The 12,848-nt window shown below is 51.2% G+C and overlaps 1 protein-coding gene across 3 annotated transcripts in view; it reads left to right on the forward strand.

Annotated features, from left to right (window-relative positions):
* The first annotated feature begins 5,163 nt into the window (after window positions 1-5,163).
* The window catches only part of SEMA6A (semaphorin 6A), a 125,263-nt gene continuing 117,578 nt past the window's right edge, over window positions 5,164-12,848 (forward strand). For all 3 annotated transcript variants that reach the window (XM_032425445.1, XM_032425446.1, XM_032425447.1), the window contains exon 1: window positions 5,164-5,562. The gene's annotated coding sequence lies outside the window, so the exon portion shown is untranslated. The remainder of the gene's footprint in view (window positions 5,563-12,848) is intronic.

Consider the following 12,848-nt stretch of genomic DNA (forward strand, 5'->3'; position numbering starts at 1 on the left):
CATCACTGCTCAGGATACAAATAACAAGAAAACTCTAAATGTCCACTGGATTTATGGTCACGGATGTTGTTGAGGACCTTGGCAAAAGCCTGGTCAATAGAGTGCTGGGGACAGAAGCCAGATGGGAAGGAGTGAATGGGAGAGGAGAGAGTAGCAGTGGTGCTTGTCACTAATCCTTGGTGAGGTTTGGCTTTTGAAGGAAGGAGAGAAGGGGTAGCTTGAAAGGAACGGAGGACACAAGGAAGGCTCGTTTCTAAAACTAGAAGAGACTAAAGCTTGGTTACCTGCCAATGGGGAGATGCAGGTGAGATGGAGAGAGAGCAAAGAATTTCTGAGTAAGTGTAAAGGATCAAACAGGTGGAGGGCCTGGCCTCAGTTGGAGGAGAGGCACGGCCTCCCCTGGAAGAGGAGATATGTAGGAAAGAATGAGTAGAGGGACAAAAAGTTCCATGTGATAGACTCTGGGTTTTCAGGGAAGTAGGAGGCACCGAGGTGAAAAGATCTGGATAAGGGGGGAAAGTCAGAGCCTAACGAGAGAAAGGGAAGATGACAAGGGGGCAGTGTTCAACCAGCTGAGGAGGGTAACTGAAACTGTGTTCTCTCAGGCTTCGGCGGCCCGGCACGAGGGCAAAGCAGGCTGATACTTCTATCATTCAGAGCTGGTTTTCAGTCAGATGGGGGTGACCAAAAGACAGTTTGGTTTTCAAGGGAGTTGAAAGTGCTTGCTAAAGAGAGATTGTTATCATGAAGCTCTGCTCGATGGAGAGGGAAATGAAAGAAAGGGATGGACAGATGGCTGGCTGGCTGGAGGGATGGAGGGAGGGGTGGATGGAGGGATGAATGGATGGATGAACAAACAGCTGGTTGGCTGGCTGGCTGACGGGATGGATGGATGGATGATGGACAGATGGAGAGTGGCAGGACCCACAGCTTGAAGGCCTTCATGAAATCAGAGTGTGTGCAGAGGGTATGCAAGTGATGAGAGGAAGCTGTGTCTGGAAAGCAGGATGTCTGAATTAGTGATTTAAGAAATGTAGCCTTTTCAGATAACAAGGCCCAGGACGAAGCCCTGGAGTCAGGGGCGGGGGGGGGGGGGGGGGGCAAAGTTAAGTAAGGGGAAAGGACAGCATAGATGCAGAAAGAAGCTGGGAAAACAGAGGGTCAGTGGTTAGGTGGATGCTAACACTTCTGTGAATGGTGACAGGTGGTGGGACTCCTAGGGGGACATTTCACCTGGTGCTAAGTCTTTGGAAATGGCATAAAACGAGATCTGTGGATGACAAACAGCATCAATGTATTTGTAGAACACAGCCTCCAAAGCTCCAGGAGCTTCAGAGAGGAGAAATTATCTGAGAAGCCAATGACCTGACTTCCCAACAAGAGGGAAAAGAACCAGCCCCAGCAGAAAAGACCAGGGAAAAGCCGTGCTCTAGAAAACAGCCCGGATTCATTGTGACGGTGGTTTTCATCCCTGGCTACACACTGGAATCACCTAGCGGGGCTGGAAAAGAATAACCATGTCCAGGTGCTGTCCCCAGCCTGATAATTCAGAATCTCTCCAGCCTGGGGATTTGCGCCATTTAAAACTCACCAGTAATTCTAATGTGCAAATGGATTTTAAAACCACTGATTTAAAGCAAGAAATTGAGGGGAATTTTGGAGAAGGGATTGCAGATCCAGAGGTTTCTTGATTATGACTGCACGGCACTCCCCAAGGGTCCCCCAGGAACTCACACCCACAAGAAGGTGAATGGTAAGCCTAGCAGACCCCTCTTCTCCCAAGTCCACCACGCCTTTTTGTCTTAAAGCAGTTTCTGATCAAATAACGAGACATGGTCTTTAAAAGGATACCGTGTGAGTTTACCTCTTTAATCTTCCTCCACACTTTTCCCAGGTGATGTGGGGGTGGGGGGGAAACAGGTATTTTCATCACAGAAACATTTATGGAAGAGTCGTGAGGGGTAGCTCCCAGCACTGACATAAAACAAGCCTCATCTTCCCTCGGTGCCTCCCATCTGACTGCTGGAAAACGTGCTGGGGGGACTGATGTGGAGGATGACAAGAATGACTGCAACTCTACTTAACCCTGACAGAGTGGGGTGTGCCAGGCTCTAGACTCAGACTCAAGGTTTACACTCAGCCTCTCATTTAATCCACACAATCCCTGGGAAGTGAGTACATGAATTCCCCTTTACAGGGGAACCCACTGGGGCTTCTGAGAGGTAAGTGACTTGCCCAGGGTCACCAGCTATTAAGTTACATAAGCATAGCCCGCCTCCAGAGGCTTCCTCACTCCACTTCATGCCATTTAACTACAAACAGTCTAAATTTCCTTCCAGTTTGTATGCTCTGGGACTCTTTAACCCCCATTGGCTTTCTTTCCCTGAAGGGACAGGGTAGATGGCAGGCTTTGGAAAGGCAGTGGTTCTACTGAAAAGTTAAGGCAGGCTTCTGGTAGCAAGTCTGAGATGCACAGAAGGGGAAATGACATCATGAGGTTTCACTGGGCAGCCTCCCTACAGGTGCTCCCCTGAGGGCTTTGGGAGAGACACAATAGCTGGCTTTTCTTCCAGCTCTGGGAGCATCTCTCCCCTGGCTGGCAGGTGGAAATGTAATCTCACCTTGTCAGGACAGGATGGGCGCCTCATTGGATGGTGAAACTTTGAGATCTAACAATTGCCAGGAAGATTCTGGGTGGTATTTAGTAGCCCTGTGAAAGTTAACTCAAATTCTTTTCTTCTTGTATTCCATAATTTAAAATCAGGTAAATTTAATCTCTCGCTTCTTCGCTCAGCGTTACCGCAAATTAAACATGCAAGTATTAATAATGGAAATAATTTCTCTTTAAGAACATACCCTGAAACTCGATGTGGGGCATTTCCAATAGATCCATAAAGCAAACAAGACAGCTTAATTGTTTGTTTCTCCAAGGAAAGAAGCTAAACCCGGAATTAATTTGGTTCAGCCTGTGAAACAATTCGTTTGCTCTGCCTAATTCTGCCAATTAAAGAACTTTTCCCAGACACAATTAGCATGTAAAGCAGCGGCAGAGAGCGAAGAAGGGGCCTCGACGATCGGGGCGGGGTGGAGGTGCCGGGCGAGAACCACCCCCCCGGGGGCCTCTTGGTCTCGACCTTGGGACCGAGGGAGCGCGCCAGGCGCGCACGGACTAGCACCAGGACCCGGTTCGCAGTGGCCCTGCCGTCACCAGCCGAAATCCGGGCGTTAAATAGCGCAGCTGAGGATCAAGCCCGCCGGGCCCCGCGAAGGCACTTCCCCCAGTCCGGCTCGGATCCCAGAAAGACGTGGCGGAGCCGGCCCCCACCCCTGCCGCCGGAATGCGCAACCGAGCCCGCCGCCCCCCACGCCCCTGTGCACGCTCCCGGAGCCCGCTCGCGTGCTGCGGGGGCTGCGCGCGCACCCAGGGCCGCGCCCCCCCCACCCCCCCGCCACCCAGGATCTGTGGCTTTTGCTTGGGAAAGGTGGGGATAGCGGCCCCTGCTGGCAGCTCTGGCGAACAGCAGAGAGCCTGACTTCCCTCACCGTTCTCGCCACCTTTTCCAGGTGGTTTGTGGAAAAAAAATGTATATGGTAGATACAGGGTGTTGTCGCATGTGCATTTAGTCTTCGTGAGTCCTCACGAGCAGCTGTCTGTACGTAACTTGGGTTCCCCGCAGGAACAGCAGAAAAGAGAACGTGGGTCCTGGCCCCAATTAGGGAACAGGTAGTTTCTGATGCATCTACTTCTGAGGGCACTCGGCCTAAGGGCAAGTGAGACCCCGACCCTCGTCCCAATGATTTTCTCGGCCGGCCGACCCCATGACTGGTAAATACCGCTTGGAGAACTGCTTGGCCGCCCAGTGTTCCTCTCTGCAAAGGCCGTGGCTCCGGGCCCGCACCATCTGCGAAGCCCACTGGGGAGCGGGGCGTGCGGGCGCGGCGGGGAGCGAGCAGCGGCACGCGGGAGGGGGACACCGGACCAGTCGGCACAAGCCTGTAACTGCAAGGCTTTCTGGCGACTGCAAGTTCACGCGGCGGAGGAAGGCTGTGGCTGCCATTCTCCGTGTGATCCTAACAATAGCGCCGTGTAAGAAGTTGCGATGTACTTCTTCCACGAAGCTGCTGGATCCTCATTGCAATTGTCTGCGTCTTATTTCTGAAGTTTACTTATTTCTGAGGACAGTCCACACACTTTCTAAGTTTTAAAACAGATTATGGCTGTTGGTGATAACACCATTCTTTGTACCACAATCTACGTGCTTACTTAACACGCTTTATTAACATGTTGTATTGCGCTAGTAACTGTGTTCATTTCTTCGAGGTGTGTTTTTTTAACCGCACCGGCTTTTATCCAATGCATCTGGGTGCACAGAGCGTCCATCACTTCTGGAATCTACCTCTTGACACAGTAATCAGAATTAGAAAGGCTCATCGTTCACTTACCCTCATCCTTTAAAACTTTTCCATTTAAGAAAATCGATGACCAGATCCTTTCTTGTAACTCGCTCCTGCACTACGTCTATTTTTATTTATTTTTCTGATTTGGCAGGGCTCAGCAATGCTGTCCGGGATTTTTTTTTTTTTTTTTTTTTTTTCCCCTTGCTAGAGCAGATGCGGGGGTGGGGGAAGCTGGGGCTGGGCTCTAGCCGGAGTCTACCCCACCGGGACCTCCACGCGGAGCGCGGCGGGGGCCGGGAGTCGTGGTGGAAGGAGCCTCGCTGGCCAGTCGGTGCGAGGCTCTACCGGCAGCCACACCGCGTAGGTTCTCCCTCTCTCCGCCACGCTCCCTCACGTTCACACACAAACACCACAGCCCTCCTCTGGGTCGGAGGAGACGCCAGCCAAAGGAGGCGGGGCTGCAGGAGGAGAGTCCGCTCTGCGCAATCCAGTCCGGGACTTGGCTCCGCCCGGGAGCCGCGGCCTCTCCAGTGACAGAGGAGTAGTGAGCGGCACCGGGTGAGGCTGCAGCCAACTCCGCTCCCCGCGCACTCGGCCGCCCAGGCGCTCGGGACGCAGTAGCGGCGCTTCTCCGCGGGGCCGACCGCCCGCGATGCCCGCTTAGGAGCGGCGGCAGCGGCCAGCATCGCCACACCCGGGCAGCAGCGCTCGCGGTCGCAGAGCAGGGACTACAGCGTGCCCCCTGCCCCAGCCCCCACCCCGCCCCCCACCCTGAAATGACTTGTTAATCCGCGCGGACACCACCGAAGGGACTCACCGGAGTGGAATCCAAGTGGAATTTGGATTTGGAGAAGAGTTTCTTGAACATTTACTCCTTCCTTGTTGGTTTTTTTTTTTTTCTTTTCTTTTCTTTCTTTTTTTCCCTCTCCCCTTCTGCGCCTGTCATTGGAGATGAACACAGAGCGTTTGCTTCCCAGAAAGTAGTCGCCGCGACTGTTACCCCCAAAGAGAGGAGCACACATGTAGGAATGACAAAGGCTTGCAAAGGAGAGAGCGCAGCTTGCGGCCCGGAGAGATCTCCTCGATAATGGATTACTAAATGGGATACACGCTGTACCAGCCCGCTCCGAGCCCCGGCCGCCTGCCCGTCGATGCACCGAAAAGGTACGGCACGGGCGCCCCAGCGCGCCCCACCTCCCTGGCGGGTCGGCTGCAGCCAGAGGGTCCCGGGGCCGCGGCCGGCATGCGCTGTCGGCTTTGTGGTAGCTGCGTTTTATTTTGTCTGGTGTCTGTCTCCCGAGCGTTGCCCGGCCCTTGGGAGCAGTCGTGAGCCCAGCCCGCCGCTCCTCTCCGCCCTGTGCCCGGGAGACCGCCGGGCTCCGCGTCGCGAGCTTCCCCACCCGCGCCGCGCACACGCCCGGGCGCCGCCCGGGACCGCGACCGCGCGGTGCTGCGTGGCTGGGGAATGTGTGTGCAGGACCCGGGGCTCGTCCTCACTTTCGGGCCGGCAGGGAGCAGAGAGGCCCCGAGAGGGTGGGATTCTCAGCAGCGCCCGGTCCTAATGCAAAGGCTGGGGAAAGGGTTCTGCCCTCGAGGGCTGGAGGACGTTGGGTAGAAGAGCGCTGTTTTCGCCCAGCTCCAGGTTTGGGTTCTGTGGTGGGAGAAGGGGTTCCGCAGAGAAAGCGAAGAGAATCTTTTGTTGTCCGCTCGGGGTCCGGGCTGGGCTCTGTGGAGTGCGGGAAACTTGTAATGGCCCTGGTACCCGTGCGCCCTGCCACTTGGTGACATCCCGGCTTTCGCGGCCGCTGGCACCAGAGGTTCCGGGCTTTGTTTGCTCGAATGAGTGCCCAGGAATGGTCTCCCCCCGGGGTGGCGCGGCGCCCCCCGCCCTGGGTCCTCTATCCCCCCGCTGCAGCTCCCTTCTGGCCGGCGAGGACAGCATCTGTCGCGGCTCCGTCCCCCTCTAGTACAGAGCCCGCCACGCCGAGGCTGGCGCCCGCTGCGCTCTCCCCCCAAATCTACGGGGTCCCTCTACGGAAAGGAGTTGTCTCTGGAGGGGGAAGGGTGGAAAGCCTTGCAAAGATGACCCAGTGCTGGCTACCCAGACAAGGGCTCTGCCCGGGCCCCAGATTCTGGATGTCCGAACTACTCGCCGCGTCCTAGAGAGCTGCCTCGCGGGCAGTGGGGCGCTGGGGAGCTAACTCGACAGTGCCCACCCTCCCTGTATGACTCCGCTGGGTGGCAAGTGTCTCTGCTCCAGATTCTCTGCTTTTTTCTCAGCTCCCCGCTGTGGTGTACGCTGCAAAGCAGACTCCTGAGGTCCGCTCTCTCCTCCCACGACCCGAGCGGTACGGGGGGAGCCAGGGAGCAGTCCCGAACTTGTGCGTTTCGGGAAAGGAAACAGGATTCCGCTGTCTTTCCCGTTCCTTCGCCGCCTCGCCACCCCTCCGCCCAGCGCCTCCTCCTTTTCCAGCACCGGGTCACTCGACCCGTGTCTTCTGGAAAGTTTCTCTGAAAGCTAGGGGCGGCGGGCACGACGGGCTGGGGCTCAGCGTGTGCAGCCCGCGGGAAACCGAATCCGGAGGGAAGCGGGTGGACCGCCCAGGACGCGGGGAGTTAGATGCTGGTCCACAGACAGTGGCTCCCCAGTCCAGCAGTCAGTTGGGCTGGGGTCTCAGCAGTGCACTTGCTGGTCCAGCCGAGAAAGCGGTGGCGAGGCGGAGGGAAGGGAAGTTCAGGGGCAGGATTCAGGATGCTGGTGCGGCCACTGGACAGCGGCTGGCGCGCGGGTGCGTGTGGACACGGGGCCGGGACTCGCTGGCTTGTAAGCCCCAGTTCCAAGTGCAACATCCCCAGCCTCCCCCCCCCCCCCCCCCACCCCGGTGCCCTGCGCATTCTTCCAGCCGGCGGATTTTCAGGGAGGAACGGAATAGGGAGCCAGGTGTTGCTGGAGCAGGGGAGGACCTGCTGTCTTCACAGCCAAGGAGAGCACTTAACAGCAGCGGCCGCCGGCCTGTATCGCACTGCGCAGCCCCAACGGCCATTCCAGTCGGTCCTTGGGAGCAAGGTGGATGCTTTGAAAATGCGTGGCCACTCATGGCCGCGGTGGGATCGCTCTCTGCTTATGGGATCGCTCTCTGCTTATGCTGGATGGAAATCACGTTGCTACTTACTGACTGTGATCCATGAAAAGGTTTAAAACACAGGCGAAGGCAGACACACACACACACACACACACACACACACAGGCAGGCAGATGGGTACACTTGTACGCACAACTTTCTTTGCCTCAAATCTGAAAAGATGTTTAACCCAGGTGCAGTATTCTGCCAGCAGGTCTCAAGAAAGCTATGTAATGCCCCCCAGCGCTGGTTTTTAAGTCTTTCCCGGGTAGGAAGGTTGAGTGTCTTTGCCTTGTCTTTCTCTAATCCTGGTAATTGTCGGGCTTCCTTCAGACATACATCTTGGGTATCGAGTCCACTCTGATGGCAGGGGAAAGACTGCTGGTTCCAGACACATGCATCCTTTATTTAGGCTTTTTCCCCCAGTGTAAAGATGCCTGGGCTCAATTCTGAATGAAAATACTGTATTTTTACACCTTATCCAAATGGCTATGAGAGGTCAAGATTGCAAGCATTTTGTATATTTTTTTAATACCCTGTTTAGTCTGCATGGAGCAGTTTTATGATTTACAGTAAGCTTTGATTAAACTACTCCAGGCACCAAAGTTAATTATTAACCTAACCTTAAATACTGTGGCAGAACCAAGTCTCCACCTATTAACCTAAACTATCTGTTAAAAAATAATTGCACTATTTGAATCTGGTTTACCCATGCTTGTTGATATGGTGACTTTTATTTGACTCTTGAGTAACCCCCACTCTGTATTATGATTTTGGTTTTAGGATATTCTTGAATGAGGCACTTTGCAAACCAATCCGAAAGCAGAAAAGAATGGAGTATCAGGTTTAAAACCTCATTTCTGTGTTATGTCTTTTTTCAAATGGATAGAAAGGGAGCACTCTAGTTCCTGTTTATTTACAGTGTTTGTGTGGTGACAGTCTTCCCAAAGTGTTGTGTGTTGCAACTATCACTCTGTAGAGATGGGCCATACTCTTCAATAATGCATATAATGCCATATTTAAATTTTAAGCAGCCACCCAAAAATCATTATCTCAGGAGCCATCTGCCCTATACACTTATTGGATAAAACATCTACATTTCAATAGGTTAAAAATTCCTAAGAACTGGAGTAGAAACCAAGTAAATGTTGAATAAATGAATGAAAGAAAGGGTCACACATAATTCACATTTCTCCACTTAGAGTGGACCTGTCGTTTTCCCCCCTACAGTGGCTTCAAGTGAGTGGTTCTTATGAAGTGGCAATAAGTGCAACTCTTTATTTACACACACAGTGACACACATACACAAACACACAGCCCTCAAGTTCTTTCCAAGTCTAGTGAATGCTTTTACCATCATTAAAAAAATATAGAATTTGCATTTTGAGTAGGCGGATAACATTGCTTAGTATGTTGAACCAGAAGGATAGCAAGAATTAGAAGACTGTTATCTTCATTGAATAAAAATAAGCCACCCAAATTAAGAACTTGTATTAAATTCAAAATAAATACTCATGCCTTAAAAGCAAATGGGTAATTGCACTCCCATATGAAATAGAAGGAAAAATACTGTTTTGAACAAGGAAGTAAGGCAGATACTTTACTATGTGTACATAGTGGTTCAGCTCTTTTCTGAGCAGGACAAAAGAGTGATCACGGGAGAAGAAGTTTTTTAGAACTAGATTGCCAAAAGCGAATATATTCTCCCATCTTATTTGTTTGCAGAAAGGAATCACAGAACAAGCCAAACTAATTGCAAATGCTTTAATTAAGCATCTGCCGTTTGCAACAGCATAAAGCCTGAGAGAGGCTTCCTGTATCTCTGGCCCAGTGGTCTAAGGCGCCAGACTCAAGCTTCGCTTCTCTCTGCCTCCCCTGCCCCAGGTTGAGAAAATTTATTATCCTCCTCTCAGAGAGGGTGTTCCCTGGGTGTTCCCACTTCCAGAGGAAGGTGGAGCCCGGGAACACCCTCCCGGATCAGTGTCCCCCACTCTTTTGAGGGACCCTGGAGCCAAGTTGTCTCGGAGACATTTCCATTCCAGAGTGAAGGCTTTTCTCATCAACTGAGCTATTCTCTGCTGGCAACCACACTGGTGGCCTCCTGGGGATATGGTAAGGTAGGGGAGGGAGGGAGGCTTTTAATCCCTCTGAAATGGGCAAGTAAGATGTCATACCCCACAAACCTCAAGGGGAGAAGGGCGTACAGGATACTTCTCAGCACGGGACTATTACAGTAGAGCATATACACAAGTGTATCCTGCTTTGCGAAGCAGGTGAGTTCTTGCAAAACTTCTTGATTAGAGTAATTCTAATTACACTAATGGAAAGTGTCCTATACAAGTGTCAGGACTCACCACAGTGTTTCCCAAGTAACCTCTTGAGCCCAGACCTCTCTCTCCTGGGTCTCTCAAATAGTAAATCCTACAGGGTAGTAGCTCTTCTTGGCTCTAAAAGGCGTCTCAAACTTAACACGTTCAGAGCACCCCGTTCTGGATCTCTTTCCCCCAGGTATGCTTTTCTTATCATCTTCTCCATCTAGGTAAATGGCAGTGCCATCCTTGGAGTCGCTCACATGTGAAAACTTAAGGAGTTACCCTTGACTCTTATTGCAGGCCCCCATCCACCCCAGCGGCCATGCTGCTGGCCCCTCCTTCCGAAAGCACACAGGCCTCCTCCAACTCTTCCATCTCTGGGGCCCTCACCTGGCCAAGCCACAGGGTTACTGTGCCGGCCTCCCAACTAGTCCCCCTGCTTTTGCTCTTGGCCCCCTACAGACCATGCTCAACACAGCAGCCAAAGTGATTTTTTTTTTTTTAATCGAAGCCAGATCAGATCACTCCCACTCAGATGCTTTCCCATCTTCTTCCAATAGAGAAGCCAAAGTCCGACCTACATCCTTTGTGGCCCTACACGATCTGCGCTCCTGTCCCCACCTCTCGGATCTCCACCCCCCTTCGGGGTTACATGAATATGCCTGGCGTGTGCTCTTTACCCTTGCCCTTCCATGGCCTGGGATGACTCCTTCCCCAGATAGCTGTGTATCTTGCTCCTCACACACTTGAGGTCTCTGTGCAAATGTCACTCTCACCCTGAAGCCTTGTCTGATTATCTTATTTACTCCACCCTTTTCCCCAAGGCTTCCTACCCCGCGGGCCTGCCTCATTTTTTTCCCTTCTCATTTTTTACAGCCTGACAGACTATAGGTTGTTCTCGTTTATCTTCTGTCTTCCACTACAACATAATGCCACAAGGAAAAACTTTTTCATGTGTTATTGCTTCATCTCACCTAAACATGTGCCTGGCACACCAGAGGCCCTTCATAACAAGTATTTGTTCAATCAATTAATTGATTAATCAATCAAAAAAGAGTGACTCTTTTTGCAAGCATCTAATCTTTCTCTTTTATCTGCTCTTATAAATACTTCGTGTGTGTGCGTGTGTGCACGCGCGTGTGTGAGAGACACCGTCTTCCCTGTGCACAGGTGATTTGTCTCATGCACCATTAGCAGAACATTCACTGAGGGTTGTTTTCCCAGTCTTGGTGATGGATTGGAGCCTGTTCATTCCCACACTCTCACCCAGTCCCCTCCTGTGGCCAAAAGCACACATCTGTGGGACACCTGGCTGGAGATGGAGGGAATGCCAGTTAGGTAAAAAGCAACTTGCCAAGAAACAGAGCTAGGAAGACATCCAGCACTTATGGGGATTGAGCTTTTGACCTTGGCCTCATTTGTTCTGCATCCTAACCACTGGCCACAGAACTGTTGTGCTTTTTTGGAGTTTGCTGATGGTCCTTTTTAAAATTCACCTTTCTGGCAGGAGAAGATAGTACGCTTATGAACCCACATTTCTGCCTTGTACTGTGGTAACTACAGTTGAAGATCCTGTACTTGGATGTCCTGAGTTCCAGACTCTCACTACCTCAGATGAACCACCTAACCTCTCTGAAGCTGCATTATTTTCAACAAAATTTGTGAATAGTAAACCTATGCTTCCCACCTTGTAGGACCGCTGGGAGAATAATATGAAATCACAAATGTGAATGTATTCGGTAAGAGATGAAATGCACTCTGAAAACTTGGAGAATCTGATGCTAATTCCTTTCTCCCCACCCCAGACCCTGGGCCGAGCAGAGATCTTGCTTCATCGTCTTCTAAATCATAAAAGAGAAATTATGTTCTGTGGATGTCACATTTTCATATAAACCACATTATGAAATTAAGTAAGATCCTCAAATTCATTGGAAATTCACAGTCTTCACAGAGCAGCAACTCTATCCATCAGAAGGCCAACCGCCTAAAGTGACAATAGCTTTCAGTGTGACCATTAAAGCGGGCAAGGTCACGGGCGTGGCATTCTGCCAGGCATTAGAAAAAGTAAGGGCATTGCTTTTGCTGAGGTAGGTCCTAAAACAGTTCATGTCAGTGTAAGCAGTAATGTAGGACAGACGTGTCAGGGTGAAGCAGGGGTAGGAGGAAAGGAGTTTGGATCCTTGCCATAACAAGGGCAAATTCACCAAGATTTTGAGACAGCAGGTTTATAAATGTGGAGGGACGGTCTGGGGAAGGCAGTGGGCAGCGGAAGGGACAATGCAGAGACCACACTTCTTAGGCAGACACAACACACTGGGATTTACATCCCAATTTTTTTTTTTTTTTTTTTTTTGCCAATTACAAAAAGCGTGACTTTGAGCCAGTTACTTCTCTGCCTCGGTTTCCATCTATCCGTAAGATGCTAGTAGGATGCTAATGTTGTGGTTGTTGAGAAGAGTAAATACGATAACATCTGTAAAATTCACAGCCCAATGCGTGGCACACGATACTCGCTCATTAAATATTAGGTGTTATTTTTATTTGGGTGACAGAAGTCAGGGAGGGTGCCCTGGTGGGGAGAGTAAAAAGGGTAACAGACAGAGAGGGTACAAAGGAAGCCACCTCTGGACCAGAAATGAACATTCCCATGCGGGCTGGCCCTGGTGACGGGGGTTTTCGGCTGGGAAGCGTGTGAACAAGTCACTGGCGTGGGAAGAGGAGACGTGATCCTTTTCCTGACTTTGGATGTTGAAATCTCACACCCAGAATATGGAAGAAAAAACATTATACCAATAAAACCACTGCCCACAGTATAAGACTTTACATTAGATGAGAGCCTAAAGATGACGGCTTAAAAAAAAAAAAAAAGATGGCCTTCACTTACTAACATCTAAAAATAAAATACACAGTCTGCACGCACTTGAGAATCTGAGAGCAGCCCGTCATGTTGGTTCAGCGACGAGTGGAACTGATCCCAAGGACCCTACCTGTCATAGGAGAGAAGCTTGTCGGCTGA

Source organism: Phoca vitulina, unplaced genomic scaffold (assembly GCF_004348235.1).
Source record: "Phoca vitulina isolate PV1807 unplaced genomic scaffold, GSC_HSeal_1.0 scaffold32, whole genome shotgun sequence".
Classification (NCBI taxonomy): domain Eukaryota; kingdom Metazoa; phylum Chordata; class Mammalia; order Carnivora; family Phocidae; genus Phoca; species Phoca vitulina.